The sequence below is a fragment of the Lissotriton vulgaris genome, chromosome 3_1 (genome assembly GCF_964263255.1).
Source record: "Lissotriton vulgaris chromosome 3_1, aLisVul1.2, whole genome shotgun sequence".
NCBI lineage: Eukaryota > Metazoa > Chordata > Amphibia > Caudata > Salamandridae > Lissotriton > Lissotriton vulgaris.
In genome coordinates, this window is record NC_141689.1 from 1,780,746,083 (window position 1) to 1,780,762,237 (window position 16,155).

The following is a 16,155-nucleotide window of genomic DNA, read 5'->3' on the forward strand; positions in this document are numbered from 1 at the left end:
GCTGTGGCCTTTGCAATGTATGTTTATGCCACAAAATGTGCTATCTGAAAGAAACACGTTAGTGTTAGATTCCTTACCTTAGAATATCCCCAGGCGTCAGTCTGGATCCGGAAACTTTTGCGTAGCAGTACCCCTGCGCGTCGGTAGGCGTCGTCTGCAGGCGTCCCCTGCGGCTCCGCGTCCGTCGTCGGCGTCGTGCGCCGGGATGACGTCGCTGGAGTATATAGACGCCGCCTCCGCGCGCTGACGTCAGTTCTTCTTTTTTCCGCGCCAGTGGACGCAGATCTGAAGAGCAGTACTCCGGTCTTTGACCGAGTTTTTCTATTGTTATTTACACTATTGTGCCTGTTAGGATGCCCGGGTTCAAGCACTGTGATGACTGTGAGCGCACGATGTCGGTCACGGATCACCACCGCCTCTGTCTCCGGTGTCTGGGCCCCGACCACGACGTGGACTCCTGCGTCGACTGCCGGGCCCTCACCAACAAGGCTAGGCGGGAGCGGTCCCGCAAGCTGCTGGAGCTCCGGGTGTCGGCCCCACGTCGGGACCGGGAGCGGTCCCGGTCCGGCCGGAGGTCGAGAGAGCGTTCGAGGGAGCGGTCGCGGAGCCGCGCCGAGCGTTCCGGAAGTCGACACCACTCGTCGGGCTCGTCCGGTAAGAAGCACAAGAAGTCGGGGCGTCGTCATCGTGCCCCCGACTCCCCCGCGATGCGGCCGGGGGCTCGGGTGACCCCAACCCCGCGGCTCCGCGAGAGTCGCCGGCGCGGCCTGCCTCATACCCTCCGGTCCCTGGGCACGGCGCGACGCCTGAGGAGATAGAGGCGTTCCTCATGGCCATGAGGGCGCTCGGTTCTCCGACGGGGCCTACGGTGCCTTCGGGCCCAGTGCTACCGTCTGGGGGCCCTGGCGGTTCGGGTGTCCCTGCCTCGGCGCCGCCGACGGCTCCGGCCCCGGCGCCGCAAGGGCCTTCGGGTTCGACGCCGGCTGACCTTCCGGCCTCTCCGGCGCCGTTACCATCGGGGTTACCCCCGGCGCCGTCCCCGCGCGGCGCAGGTTCTCCTGGGCCGGCTCCGGCCAGCAGCGGGGTTCCGACGCCGGCTCCGGGCGGCGCCGTCCCCTTACCTTCACCGACGCCGGACGCGGAGCCGGACGGGCGTCGCTCGACGCCGGTCCCGGCGCCGATGGGGCCCATGAACCCCGAGGAGCCGGTCTACATCGTTGACTCCGAATACGGAGAAGATGAAGAGTTCGGTGAAGGTTGGGAGGGGTCCGAGGACCCTCTGTCACGCGAGTGCCAGTATGACCCGGACTGGACAGGTGACTTGGGGGATGCCAGTGGTCTGGACGACTCTCCTAACCCTGGTTTGATCTCTCCTCCTTCTGTGGCATCGGTGGAGGGAGCTGCATATTCTGTGGTGCTGATGAGGGCTGCCAAGGCCTTACACCTTGAGCTCCCCGTCGCGGCCGTGAGGCCTAACATCCTCACCGAGGTCTTCAAACCGCATTCATGCCCACAGGAGCCACTGCTGCTGTTTAATGAGGCCTTGTCAGACGTTCTGTTGGGCACGTGGTCCAGGACCGCTTCAGGTGCCTGTTGATCGGAACGTGGCCAGGCGCCACCGTCCTTGTCCGGACGACCCCAAGTTCCTGTCTACCCACCCCACTCCTGAGAGTCTGGTGATCCAGGCCTCGACCTCCCAGTCCGCATTCCCGTCGGCCCCGCCCGACCGGGAATCCAAGAGGTATGACCAATTTGGCAAGAAGGTCTTCTCGTCCATTAGTTTGGGCCTGCGGTCTTGCAACACTGCTTGCCTCTTGGGCCGCTACACCCACTCTGTGTGGGATACGGTCGCGGAACTGCTGCCAGAATGCCCCATGGAGGTGCGGGCAAAACTCGGTCAGGCTGTGGCTGAGGGCCGAGATGCAGCGAAATATTCGATACGGTGTGGTCTTGATACGACCGACTCGCTGGGAAGAGCTATGTCAACGACGGTGGCGATTCGTCGCCACGCCTGGCTGAGATCCGCCAATTTTTCGGCAGATGTCCAGAATACCTTGATGGACATGCCGTTCGATGGCTGTCACCTGTTCGGTGACAAGGCGGACCACGCGCTGGAACGCTTCAAGGACTCCAGGGTCACGGCCAAGTCCTTGGGTCTCTCGACCCAGCGTCAGCAACCGGGTTCGTTTCGTCCCTTTCGTGGCCAAGGAAGGGGCGCCCCCACACGTGCTGCCAGCCACGCGCCGCAACAATCCTTTCAACGCGGTGGCGGCCGTGGAAACCGCCGTGGTGGCGGTCGGGGACAACGGCGGGGTCAGACCACACCTTCCCCAGCAGCATCTACCCCAAAATCCTCCTAGTCCGTGCTTTCGGCCCCATGTGACGCCAGTGGGTGGCAGGGTTCGCCATCACCACGCTCACTGGCGCACGATCACTTCGGACAGGTGGGTGCTGCAAATCGTCCGAAGGGGCTACTCCCTCCCCTTCGAGACCTCTCCTCCAGCCATGCCACCGCAGAACCACCGTGTGTCGGGGGACCACTTGACACTTCTGCAGGAGGAAGTTACGGCCCTCTTGGCCAAGGGGGCCATCGAGCGCGTTCCTGGGCCAGAAGTAGGGCGTGGTTGTTATTCCCACTACTTTCTGGTGCCCAAGAAGGACAAGGGGGGCCTACGTCCTATCTTGGATCTAAGGAACGTCAACGGCTTCCTCCGGAAGGAGAAGTTCAAGATGTTGACGTTAGCTCAGGTCTTGGCTGCTCTAGACCCACAAGACTGGATGGTAGCGTTGGACTTGCAGGACGCCTATTTTCACATCCCCGTCCTGCCGGCCCACCGGCGTTACCTGCGGTTCACGGTAGGCCTGGAGCACTTTCAGTTTATCGTGCTTTCCTTCGGCCTTACCAGCGCCCCACGGGTGTTCACAAAGGTGATGGCGGTGGTCGCAGCCCATCTGCGCAGGTTGGGGGTTTCAGTCTTCCCCTACCTAGACGACTGGTTGTTGAAGGCGGGCTCGCCCCAGACAGTCGTCCACCACCTTCAGATGACGGCAGACCTCTTGCACGACCTGGGGTTCTCCATCAATGTGCCGAAATCACACCTGTGTCCCTCTCAAAAGCTCCTTTTCATCGGAGCGGTTCTGGACTCGGCGCAGTTTCGGGTTTATCCTCCGGAACGGCGGGTTCGGGATATTCAGGCTTTGATTCCCATCTTTCAGCCGCTATCACGGGTTTCGGTCAGGTTGACGCTGCGGCTGCTGGGACTGATGGCTTCCTGCATCCTTCTGGTGCATCACGCCCGGTGGCGGATGCGGGCTCTGCAGTGGGACCTGAAGTTTCAGTGGGCCCAGCATCAGGGCAACTTGTCCGACCACGTCTTGATCTCGGAGGGCACTGCGAGAGAACTGCAGTGGTGGCTTACGGACCGCGATTGGGTCAGGGGCAAGTCCCTCTCCCTTCCCCAACCGGAGCACGTTGTCGTGACAGACGCGTCCCTCCAGGGCTGGGGTGGCCACTTGGGAGAGGCAGAGATCAGAGGCATCTGGTCTCCGGCGGAGTCCCGGCTCCATATCAATCTGTTGGAGCTGCGGGCGATTCGTCTGGCACTGAAGGCATTCCTCCCCTTTGTCAACGGGAGTGTAGTGCAGGTGTTCACCGACAACACCACCGCCATGTGGTACTGCAACAAACAGGGCGGAGTGGGGTCGTGGACCCTTTGCCAGGAGGCTCTGCGCCTCTGGCTATGGCTGGAACGTCAGGGCGTGACTCTGACGGTTCAACACGTGGCAGGTTCTCTGAACGCCAGGGCGGACGAACTCAGCCGTCGGTGCTCGATGGATCACGAATGGCGTCTGAACTCGGACGTGGCGCAAGGCATCTTTCTGCGATGGGGAGAGCCTTGGTTAGATCTATTCGCCACCGAAGAGAACGCGCAATGTCATCAGTTCTGCGCGTTGGAGTTTCCAAGACGGCACTCGCACGGCGACGCCTTTCGGCGCGAGTGGTTGCGGTCTGTTATACGCCTTTCCGCCTATACCACTTCTGCTTAGAGTGCTGAAGATCAGGCGCGACCGGGCCCAAGTTATCCTTGTGGCTCCGGACTGGGCTCGAAGATACTGGTATCCCGAGCTACTCAGCATGTCAGTCGGTCCCCCGATCCGCCTGCCCCTTCAGGAGGACCTTCTGTCGCAGCAGCAGGGGACGGTCCTCCACCCGAACCTGTCCAGTCTCCACCTCCATGCTTGGAGATTGAGCGGCGGCAGTTGAGGCCATTTGACTTGCCTCCTGAAGTCTGTGATGTTATTCTGGCAGCCAGGCGTCCCTCCACTAAGTCGGTATACGCCTGTCGGTGGAACAGATTTGTGGCATGGTGCACAGCAAAGGCTGTGGATCCTCTTTCTGCCCCTCTTTCGGAGGTTCTTCTGTTTCTTCTTTCTCTTGCCCAGCAGGGCTCTGCTCTGGGCACTATCAAGGGCTACCTTTCTGCCCTTTCAGCCTTTTTGAGGCTTCCTGATCAGCCTTCTTTGTTCAAATCCCCGATTGTAGTTCGATTCTTGAAAGGCATCACTCACATGTTTCCACCTGTTCCGTTTGTGATGCCTCAGTGGGATTTGAACCTGGTTCTAACTTTTCTGATGTGTGCTCCCTTTGAGCCCCTTCATTCTTGCCCTCTCCGTCTCCTGACTTTAAAGACGGCTTTCCTGGTTGCCATCACCTCTGCCAGGAGAGTGAGTGAGCTCCAGGCTCTTTCTGTCCAACCTCCTTTCCTGTCCATTCATCCTGACAAGGTGGTTCTGAGGACTAGACCTTCTTTCCTGCCCAAGGTTGTTTCGGCCTTTCACATCGGGCAGTCCATCACCCTCCCTTCCTTCTTCCCGCCTCCGCATCCTTCAAAGGATGAAGAGCGGCTCCATCGTCTGGACCCAAAACGTGCGCTTTCATTTTACATGGATCGCACACGGCAGTTCCGGGTGGATGACCAACTGTTTGTTGGCTACGTGGGTGCGAAGAAGGGACGGGCGGTCTGTAAACGGACCATCTCTCGATGGGTCGTTCTCTGCATCAAAGCGTGCTACTCTTTGGCTCGGAAGGAGCCTCCTGTTGGGCTGAGGGCCCATTCCACTCGGGCCACGGCGGCTACCACTGCCCTGGGCCGGGGAGTCCCCTTGCAGGACATTTGCCAAGCGGCTACGTGGGCCTCGCTGCACACCTTTGCGAGGCACTACTGCCTGGACAGTCAAGTCCGGAGGGATGGCTTCTTTGGCCGTTCTGTCCTCCAGGACTTTCTGGTGTAGTTTTGTATTGGTTCGCAGACCCACCACCGGGGTTGGTATTGCTGGGGTATGTATTCTAAGGTAAGGAATCTAACACGAACGTGTTTCTTTCAGATGAACAAGTTACTTACCTTCGGTAACGATATATCTGTAAGAAACATTAGTTAGTGTTAGATTCCTTACCGAACCCACCCATCCTCCCCGTTCTGCGAACTGATACCTAGGGTTAAGGACATCCCTTTCAGGGCCCTAGTTGTTACATGGCACCAGTGTTGGTTCTCTCATGGCTCTGCGTCTCCTGGCGCGGAAAAGCTGTGTACAAAGAACTGACGTCAGCGCGCGGAGGCGGCGTCTATATACTCCAGCGACGTCATCACGGCGCACGACGCCGACGACGGACGCGGAGCCGCAGGGGACGCCTGCAGACGACGCCTACCGACGCGCAGGGGTACTGCTACGCAAAAGTTTCCGGATCCAGACTGACGCCTGGGGATATTCTAAGGTAAGGAATCTAACACTAACTAATGTTTCTTACAGATATATCGTTACCGAAGGTAAGTAACTTGTTCGTATTGCTTACTGCTTGCTACTCTGATACAAAAGCATGGGAATCTATGAATGTTCCAATACTGGGGCAAGAAAATAAGTTACTTACCTGTAACTTTGGTTCCCCAGTATTGGTAACTTTCATAGATTCCCATGCGCCCAACCTCCTCGCCAAGGAAAGCTCAGCCTCCAGCGGATATGGTTACTGTTGCACAACGACAGCAAAAATCTGAGGCTCTGAGGTTCCTTCAGGAGGGATCTAAGGGGTGAGGCTCTTTTGATTGGCTGATGATTAGTTTGGCCTTTTACAAAAAGAGGCTGATATGCTACAAAAGGGAATGAGGCCTAGGCCTTTTCTTTCTTTTTTGTACCTACTGCTAAGTTATTTTTGGTTACCGAGACTCCCATTCCGACGATGGGGAATGATACAAAAGCATGGGAATCTATGAAAGTTACCTGTAACTTTGGTTCCCCAGTATTGGTAAGTAACTTGTTTTCTATCCCTCAACGGTCTCTCTTCATGGAAGCGCAGGAACCAAAGGCAGCTTGTCTGTTACATGCAGTCACTGTTAACTTCAGCGCTGAGTCATGGGCCCCACTGGAAAAGTGTATAGCACAAACACTGCTGTTGAAAAGTATTGAAGCCAGTACGGGGCACTGTACTATAAATAGTTCCTGGGATGCTCATCCTTGTTCCCAGTCAATTGTGCCAGAGCGTGATTTTTAAACTGGGAAACTGCTGGAGCAGGTCAATCGTCATGTGACCAAAGCGCTTATATGGTCTGACAGGGCACCAAGAACTATTCTGACACCTGATCTTTCCATCCATGCTTTTGGTGAACGCGGAAAAGATGGCACAAGGATATGTTTTATTTCTTTGAGGGGTGTTGGTATGTGTTCTTCACCAACTACTTTGTTCTGTAGGCCAATTTTAATTAAACCACCTAGTGACTTGTGCTTTTGAGCGCGTAGTTTGCTAGATACGGAGCTTCGAATGCACAGCATACACGGGGCACTTGCGTCGGATTTTTTCATTTTTTCAGTATTTGCTCTTTCATAGATTCAAATGATTGAATCATCCCCATTGTCACAGTGATAGTCCCACATACAAAAGCAGTAGATAACACTACTATAGGCTACCATGCAATGAAGAGGCACTGCAATAGCCTATACACTTTCTTTTGTAAAAAAAGAACCAAACTTAAGCAACAGCCAATCAGGCGATGGCACGCTCTAGAAAAATCCCAAGAGATTAGGTTCCTCAGATTTTCTACTGCATGTTTTGTGAAAGGGAGTCTCCTGAGCTCTGCTCATTTTTCTCTTATCTAGTTTTCTATCCACGTATGTCGGAATCTTCAACGAAAGGTCTCCTTAGGTTGTGTGGATCATGTGGTAAGAAAAGGCTGCATGCTGAGGATCCACATAAGAGCTGCATCGACTGCCTTTACCCTCAACATAAGGTAAAAGACTGCAAAATCTGTTGACCCGTCTCTTCAAAACCCTCAAGGATAGAGAGGGTAGATTATTGATTTGGTTACTGAAACTTAAATCTGACCTCGTCTCTGTGAATGAGGAGAGCTCTAGCTCACAGGCTTCTAAGGAAACACCTAAAAGGATAGATCTCTTGAATCTCCTGAGGTTTTGAAGAAGACTTCAAGAAGGTCTTGTCAGGAAGAGGCAGGCACCTCACAAAAAGAAAGCTTCCATTTCCTACTGAGGAAAAAAGCCATAAGCAGGAAAAACTTTTCTATTCATTCACTGTGAACATGTGACTCTAAAAAAAATTGTGCCACCGACTGAGTTAACTTCTGGATCACCGTTGAAGCAAAAATCCCCTTCTAAACTAGTTTCTCCTACCTAGTCATTGAAAAGATCTACTCCCTCTATGACAGACCTGACGATGGTCCTGTCGACACTTCAGTGACCATTGCTACACCGCTGACTACCTAATAGTCGACAGCAACCTCGACTAGGACTACAACCTTTTCGTCTGCGTCCTTGTTGATGACAGTGGTTTCGTCTACGATGCCAAGGGCGACTTCATCCTGTCATGTCCTCATCTATGAAGCAGACTCTGCTGCCATAGCCCAAGCTGACGCAATATCCAACGCTTGGTCGTAAGCGCCCACCTACCAGCTTACACCTATCAATCCATCGACTACCATAGTCGAGGCAATTTTTGCAAAATCCAGCAATAGTATCACCTTTAACTCATACAACCTCTTTAGAGGAATCTGATTGTGATGGGTTGTTTGGACGTGCTGATAGTCCTCAATTGCACGTAGACTATCAGGAGGAAGATGATGACTAATATGAGGGATACTACCAACACTAATATCACCGTCTTCATTCTAAAAATCAGTGCTCGAGGCATAGGAGCTGCAGATCACACACTGCATAGATCACCATCTGGTGTTGGGCCCGGATGTTTGAACTTTGTTGTTGTCCTGGAAAAGTCTTTGGAAGTCACAAGATGGGTGACTCCTCCTTTGGACCATAGTGCGCATAGGCATCGACTCCATCTTCAGATTTTTTTTTCTGCTTCGGGCTCGGATGTGTTTGCCGCTCTCCAACTCTGTATCGTTACCGATCCTACTTTCGACACACAATCCTTTACCCTTTCTACTATATTGTTTTGATCGCGATCCCACATCGTTGCGCATCTCAAAAACTTTGAAGTTGTCGATTCCGGTCGTCTGCGAAGGCCTTCGAGCCTACCTGGGCCTATACATCTGGATCATGGAAAGGACTTCATTTAAAAAGTGTTCTCAATGTGGGGTGAAATTCCCACACACAGATCTGCATGAGTTCTGTAACCTCTGCCTCTCACCGGAGCACGAGGACAGAGACTGTTCAGCTTGTGGCTCTTTCCACTCCAAGAAGACCATTTGAGATCGTCTAGCTCGATGAAAAATTACTCGCTCGTCAACCTCCATTCCTGATGACATCTTCCAGGAGTAACGCGGAAGTTGTTAGTGTTGCTTAGGCGTGAGCACTGCCGCGCATAAAAGCAGCGTTAAGGAATTCATATAGGTCTTGTCTAGTCGGCACATGATGGAAATTAGTTACTGTAACTGAGGCGATAAAGATGACGTCCTACCCTCCGAAGTAAATCGGAGTCGCCTTTTTCAATATAAAGAAGCACATATGAAGGGCCACTACCTAATATAGGTGTTTAATCGCTACTACTGACATATAACCGAGAACTTTACAATTGAATTGGTGCAGCACACTTTGTGTGTTAATGCTTAAGCCCTAGTCCTGATAAGGCCCAGAAATTAAGGGGCTGAAACACGTCGACAACCGTTTCAATGGACACCCTTTGAATTTGGATTTGGTGACAAATAATAATCAGCAGTACAAAGTAGAAGGATCATAATTACTGATTCCTTTAATACTGCAGTAATAAGGTGTACCTGTATTTTTGAGGAATGCTCTCTAGATAATGATATAGAGCATCCATACGAGCAAGAGGGGCTATTGTGAAACTATATGTGACTGTTGAAATTTTCCTTTTTTTTTTTACTCTGTAGATGTTTTTGTAAATGGTTTGTGTGATATATAAATAATATAACTAATATATATATATATATATATATCAACAAGCATCTCCCTCAAAGAGATAGTTGAGTCGCACACAGACTTGCCTTCAATGCTTTTATTGCGCGCAGAAACAAACTGGGCACGGCATCTGCACCAACATGTTTCGTTTCCACTAGAAACTTCTTCCCAGGTGTGCCCGCTCCATAAACCAATCGCTCGTGTCTCACAGGTGAGCTTTGCAATGTTTTTTCATTTGCCTCCTTCCGAAGGTTCCGCCCCAATTATGGAAGTCACTTTTACAATTGCCTTCTGGGACCTGTGGTTTACAAACGACTGTCACATTTTTATGTTTTTAAAGCCTCCAGTGGGTAATGTCTTTCTCCCGTTAAGGTCACATACCATTTTCTTCTGCTTTGTATCGCTGCAAGTATCCTCGGTATCTAACAATTTTGAGTGTTGATTTAAGGGCCAGATACCGGAGTCCAGTCACCGAGAGCACCGCAATCCCCTAAAATCCGCTACCACGGTTCCAACAGGATGGTTCAAAGCGGGGATGCCTGGCGCTTCTTTTCCGGCTGTGCGTGTTTCTCCTCGGCAGAACCAAGCCGACCAATATTTCAACATACATACATACATATATATATAATATATGGTCATGTGATCAAGGCTCCGTTGAGCCGAAACGTCTGTGACTCTTTCTGCCAAAATAAAGCTGTAAAGTACCTCGAGGTCCGTGTCCGGTGTCTGCTTGCTGGCTGTGCGAGCTGGGCGAGCTTGTGGAAAAACGGAGTGCAGGATATATATGTTCGAGGCATGTGGGCTGCTGAATTCATATCTGTGCATAGATCGCCACCTAGTGTTGGGTCCGGATGATTGCACATGGTTGTCCTGGAAGAGTCTTCGAAGTATCACGAGATAGGTGGCTCCTCCCCTGGACTACAGTGCGCATGGGCATCGCCTCCATCCCCAGATTGTTTTTTTCCGCCATTGGGTTCGGATGTGTTTCGGTTCCCTCTGTCGGAACCGACAGTTGTTCAACTTCTACTCTAGACCAAAAGGTCTTTAGGCTGGGCGTCGGTATAGTGCGTACGGGTTTCTTTCTGACTCTCAGCTCCGATCTCTTGCTGCCCTTCCACGTGCCTTCGGCGCGGACGGGCCTACACTACACCTCTTGCTATGGAGCGGACTCCATTTAAAAAGTGTCCGCTGTGTCACTCCAAATATTCACACCTCGACGTGCACCCTGTGTGCAATACCTGCTTGTCACCGGATCACCGCGAGGACACCTGCATGGCGTGTTCGAAATTCCGGAGCAAGAAGACTTTAAAGATTCGCCGGGCCAATTCGCTCCAAGCTCAGTTATCGGCTTCGGCGCCCCCACCAGATGACATTTTCCAGGAATCTGTTGAGGGAGAAGACGACGCGCGAGACTCGGACTCTGGTCCCGCGTGCGAGGAGGAGACCTACGACGCGGGTGATGAGGACTTTTATGAAGTCTCCGACGAGGTAGGGGACGACGATCAGGCTTGTGCCACAATGGGAGATAGCTCGGAGGAGGAGCATCCCCAACCAGACTCAGGGGTTATTCCCCTTCATACGGCCCAGGTCGAGGGATCGCCTTCGGGCCTTACCCAAGATCTAACTATTAGTCCTACGTCCCCGCCTCCGGGCCCGGTCACGGACATTTCTGATCCATCACTTAAGTTTAAGAAACCGAAAGTGAAGCCAACTGGTCACGCACCATCGGATGCGAAACCGAAACCGAAAGTTGCGCTGGTGAAGAAGGTTCTGGAGGCGTCAACTTCAAAGAAAACCAAAATGGCCGGCCTGAAGGCCTCTGGGTCGGCGCCGAAGGCAAAGTCCTCTGACGCGGATGCGTCGGCGCCGAAAGGGGTTGTGGACCCGAAGACGGCTCCGAAGAAGCGTCAGGGCGACGACGCAAATAGGCATGGGGCGCCGGCACCGAAGAAAGTGCCCGCAGTCGATGTGGATCTCGACGATGAGGAATCGCTCGAGCCGGTCCAGCCCTCTCCAGCCTTCACAAAGAAGGTGGCGGAATCCTTGCAGCGGATTCGAAAAGCCAGTGTGATTCCCGCTCAGGACACTGTAGCGCCTAAGCTCACGCCTAAGCCTACTACGGGCCACACGCCTATCCGTTTCACCCTACCACCCAAGTCGGCGCCGAAGGCCTTCGCGCCGAAGCTGGGCGAACCCTCTAAGGAGCCATTAACACCGAAAGCTGCCTTGGCGGTGCCAAAGCCTCGACTCCAGCCGCTTGCGGTAGAGGAACGTCGTGAGGTATTCATCGACGCCAACACCGGAAAACTGACGCTCCTCAAGAGGAAGATCACAACGGAGCCGGCGTTGGAACCCTTTAAGATCCCTCTTAAAAACAAGAAGGACTCTGCAGGATCTTCGGCTATGGTGGAACCTGTGTCCCCCCAGGCCCTGGGGCACTCGCCGACGCATTCAGTCGCAGCCGATGCGGACGAGGAAGATGCCGAGTACAACTATCCGGCGTACTCGGATCCGGAGGAGGAGCATGCACCTTGGGCCACCGGAGCCGACACCGAGGACCCACAGTCGGGTCAGGACCCTCAACTTTTCGCCGCCAAAACGTCCCCGACAGAAGACTCGGCGGCCTTCAATGCTCTGATGGAGAGAGCTGCGGCCAACCACGACGTCGAGCTACACTCAGACCCCGTGGATGTGGACTTCTTGTTCGACACCTTCTCGGTGGCTGAGAAGTCGGTCAAGACGCTGCCGATGCTTAAGGGGGTGCTTAAACATGCCGCAGAGGTTTTCAAGGAGCCCACACGGGCGCGTGTGGTCAACCCTCGAATCGACAGGAAGTATAAGGCAGCTCCCACAGATCCTACATATATCAAGGGACACTTGCCATTGGACTCCTTGGTTGTTTCCAACGCTCGGAAGAGGGCGAACTCTCAAACGACTGGTGACGCTCCTCCCCCAGATAAAGAGTCAAAAATCTTTGAAGCCTCAGGCAAACGGATTGCTGCACAGGCAGCTAACATCTGGAGAATATCTAACACCCAAGCCCTGCTTGCACGTTATGATAGGGCCCATTATGACACATTAGAGGCCATCCTACAACACTTGCCTGACCAATACAAGGAGGCAGGAGAGATGCTTATTCAGGAGGGTAAACTCATTACTAATGCATCCATCAAATGTGCACTGGATGTGGCAGACACAGCCTCCAGAGCTATCAATACAAGTGTGTTACTTAGACGCCATGCCTGGCTTCGAATTTCGGGGTTCAAACCCGATATCCAAACTACTATACTGAATCAAACAGTAAATCCTGACCATCTGTTTGGCCCTGAGGTGGATGCCTCCCTGGAAAAAATGAAAAAAGATACGGAAACTGCCAAGTCAATGGGGGCTTTACAAAGTCGGCAGTTTCGGAGTGGCTCCTTTCGCTGCTCAAATTCAAAAGGCACCTCAAGGGGACAGGCATCCCAGTCCACACAATATTACAAGAGTACCACCCAAGCCTCGTATAACAACAAAGGTAGAGGTGGTTACAGAGGCAATAATATCAAAGGCAGGGGACGTGGAAACAATGGCTCCAGGTCCACCACCACCAACAAGCAGTGACGTCTTGTCACTGCCCCCCGACCACACAACACCGGTCGGGGGGAGACTCCAGCAGTTCCTGCCAGCGTGGGAGTCCATCACCACGGACAGGTGGGTGAGGTCTCTTATCCAGTACGGGTACTGTCTAGAGCTTACGTCCATTCCACCGGACATGCCGCCAAGAAGCCGTCCTATGTCCGGCGAGCACTTGACCTTGTTGCAGCAAGAAGTTCTAGTCATGCTGCAAAAAGGGGCGATAGAGCTCGTTCCGTTGCAAGAGCGGGGAACAGGGGTTTACTCCCTGTATTTTCTGATTCCCGAGAAGGACGGATCCCTCAGGCCAATCTTGGACCTCAGGCCCCTAAACTGGTACATACTCTCGGAGCACTTCCATATGCTCACGTTGCAGCAAGTGCTTCCCCTACTTCAGCAGGGGGATTTCCTGGCTACGCTGGATCTGAAAGATGCCTATTTTCATATCCCCCTACATCCTTCCCACAGGAAGTATCTCAGATTCACGATCTTAGACCAGCATTACCAGTTCAAGGTCCTGCCGTTCGGGGTTACCACGGCACCAAGGGTATTTACAAAGTGCCTAGCGACTGTGGCGGCGCATCTCCGTCGCCAGCACGTCCACGTCTTTCCTTACCTGGACGACTGGCTCATTCAGGCAAGGACGGAACGTCAGTGCGTAGACCATGTGTCACGCACCATTCATCTCCTGCACGATCTGGGATTCTCTCTGAACTACCCCAAGTCCCATCTCCAGCCCGCCCACTTGCGACAGTATCTGGGCGCGACAATCAACACTCTGGCAGCCACTGCGCAGCCAAATTCAGTGAGAATCGCCAGTATCCAGGCGCTGATCCAACGATTCAGACCCCAGCACTCGCTTCCAGCGAAGGTGTTCATGCAGTTGATAGGCATGATGGCCTCCTGCATCTCCATTGTCCCGCACGCGAGACTACATATGCGTCCGCTTCAGGAGTGCCTTGCACGTCAGTGGACTCAGGCTCATGGGCAACTGACAGACCTAGTGTTGGTGAGTGGTCGGGCATACAACTCTCTGCATTGGTGGAATCCACAAAACCTTTGCAAGGGCCGACCATTCCAAGAGCCTGTCCCACAGATTATCCTGACAACGGACGCCTCTCTCCAGGGATGGGGAGCGCATGTACTCCATTACACTGTGCAGGGACTATGGACACTACAGCAGAGGAAGATGCACATCAATGTGTTGGAACTGATGGCAATCTTCATGGCCTTAAAGGCGTTCAAAGTACATCTGTGCAACAAAGTCGTGTTGATCCGGACTGACAACATGACAGCCATGTACTACATTCAGAAGCAGGGAGGCACACACTCCACAGCTGTCTCATCTGGCTCAAAGCATGTGGAAGTGGGCCATTCAGAGGAACATCTTCCTCATGGCAGAGCATCTCCCGGGCAAGGACAATCAAATGGCGGACCTGCTCAGCGGGCACAGCCATCAGATGCACGAGTGGGAGATACATCCATCAGTACTCCAACCGTACTTCCAAAGGTGGGGTCATCCAGAGATAGACCTATTCGCCACAAAGGAGAACGCAAAATGCCAAAGCTTCGCCGCCAGGTTCCCACACCCGCAATCACAGGGCAATGCGATGTGGATGAACTGGTCAGGCAGATTTGCGTACGCTTTTCCCCCAGCACCTCTGATACCGCTGGTGGCACGCAAGCTCAGGCAGCACTCGATGACGCTCATCCTGGTTGCTCCGACGTGGGCTCGCCAACCATGGTACACCACGTTTCTGGAACTCTCCGTGGTACCGCATCAAAGGCTTCATCTCACTCCCAGCCTTCTGACGCAGAGCCATGGCGACATTCAGCACCCAGATCCGCAACAGCTCAACCTGGCGATCTGGCTCCTGAAGTCCTAGAGTTTGGCTACCTCAATCTTCCTCCCAATTGCATGGACATCATTCGGGAGGCAAGGAAGCCCACTACTAGAGCTTGCTATGCGGCTAAATGGAAGAGGTTTGTCATCTACTGTGCTAACCACGATATTGACCCACTAGATGCTTCCATTCAAAACATCATCTGTTACCTTTTTCACCTGTATCGATGCAATCTAGCGTACTCTTCCATCCGCATTCACCTGTCTGCTATAGCAGCATACCTCCAGAATAGGCAGCACCTGTCACTCTTTAAGGTCCCTGCTATCAAGGCATTTCTGGAAGGACTCAAGAGGGTCATTCCGCCACGGACCCCACCAGCTCCTGAATGGAACCTCAATGTGGTTCTTACGAGGCTGATGGGTCCTCCCTTTGAGCCACTGCACTCTTGTGAGCTTCAGTTTCTAACTTGGAAGGTTGCGTTCTTAGTAGCAATTACATCGCTACGGAGGGTTAGCGAACTGCAGGCGCTCACCATCCAAGAACCTTTCTTCCAAGTACATGCTAACAGGGTGGTGCTCCGCACTAACCCTAAATTCCTACCCAAAGTGGTATCACAATTCCACATAAATCAAACAATTGAATTGCCGGTGTTTTTCCAAAACCCAGAGACGCTGGCGGAGCGCATGCTCCACACCCTTGATGTGAAAAGGGCTTTAATGTACTATGTAGACAGGACGAAAGATTTCCGCAAAACCAAACCACTTTTTGTTGCTTTTGCCACACACCACAAGGGAAACGCTATCTCTAAAGCGGGGATTGCTAGATGGATAGTAAAGTGCATTCAGATCTGTTACGCTAAAGCTAAGCGCACTCTCACTATCCCACCAAGGGCCCACTCCACCAGGAAGTTAGGGGCCTCTATGGCTTTCCTAGGTAACATTCCCTTAGAAGATATCTGTAGAGCAGCCACATGGTCTACCACACATACTTTCACTAAGCACTACTGTGTAGACGTGCATTCCAAACAGCAGGCAGCTGTTGGTCAGGCTGTTCTAAAAACGCTTTTTCAGACTGCTGCAGCTGGCACGGGCGGCCGCCGATAATGGAGGGACTGCTATGTATTCTATGCACAGATATGAATTCAGCAGCCCACATGCCTCGAACTGCAAATGCTACTTACCAGTATGCATCTGTTCTTGGCATGTAGGGCTGCTGACATTCATATCGCCCACCCTCCTCCCCGGCGCCTGTAGCAGCTGCAGTATTCATTTATATATACACATATGCTCATAGCATGGTCATCACTCACATTCTTCAC

At 53.0% G+C, this 16,155-nt stretch overlaps 1 protein-coding gene across 2 annotated transcripts in view; it reads left to right on the top strand.

The window, feature by feature from the left end:
* Window positions 1-16,155, top strand: part of ANXA5 (annexin A5) — an 846,782-nt gene that overhangs the window by 227,816 nt on the left and 602,811 nt on the right. The gene's annotated exons all lie outside the window — the stretch shown is intronic.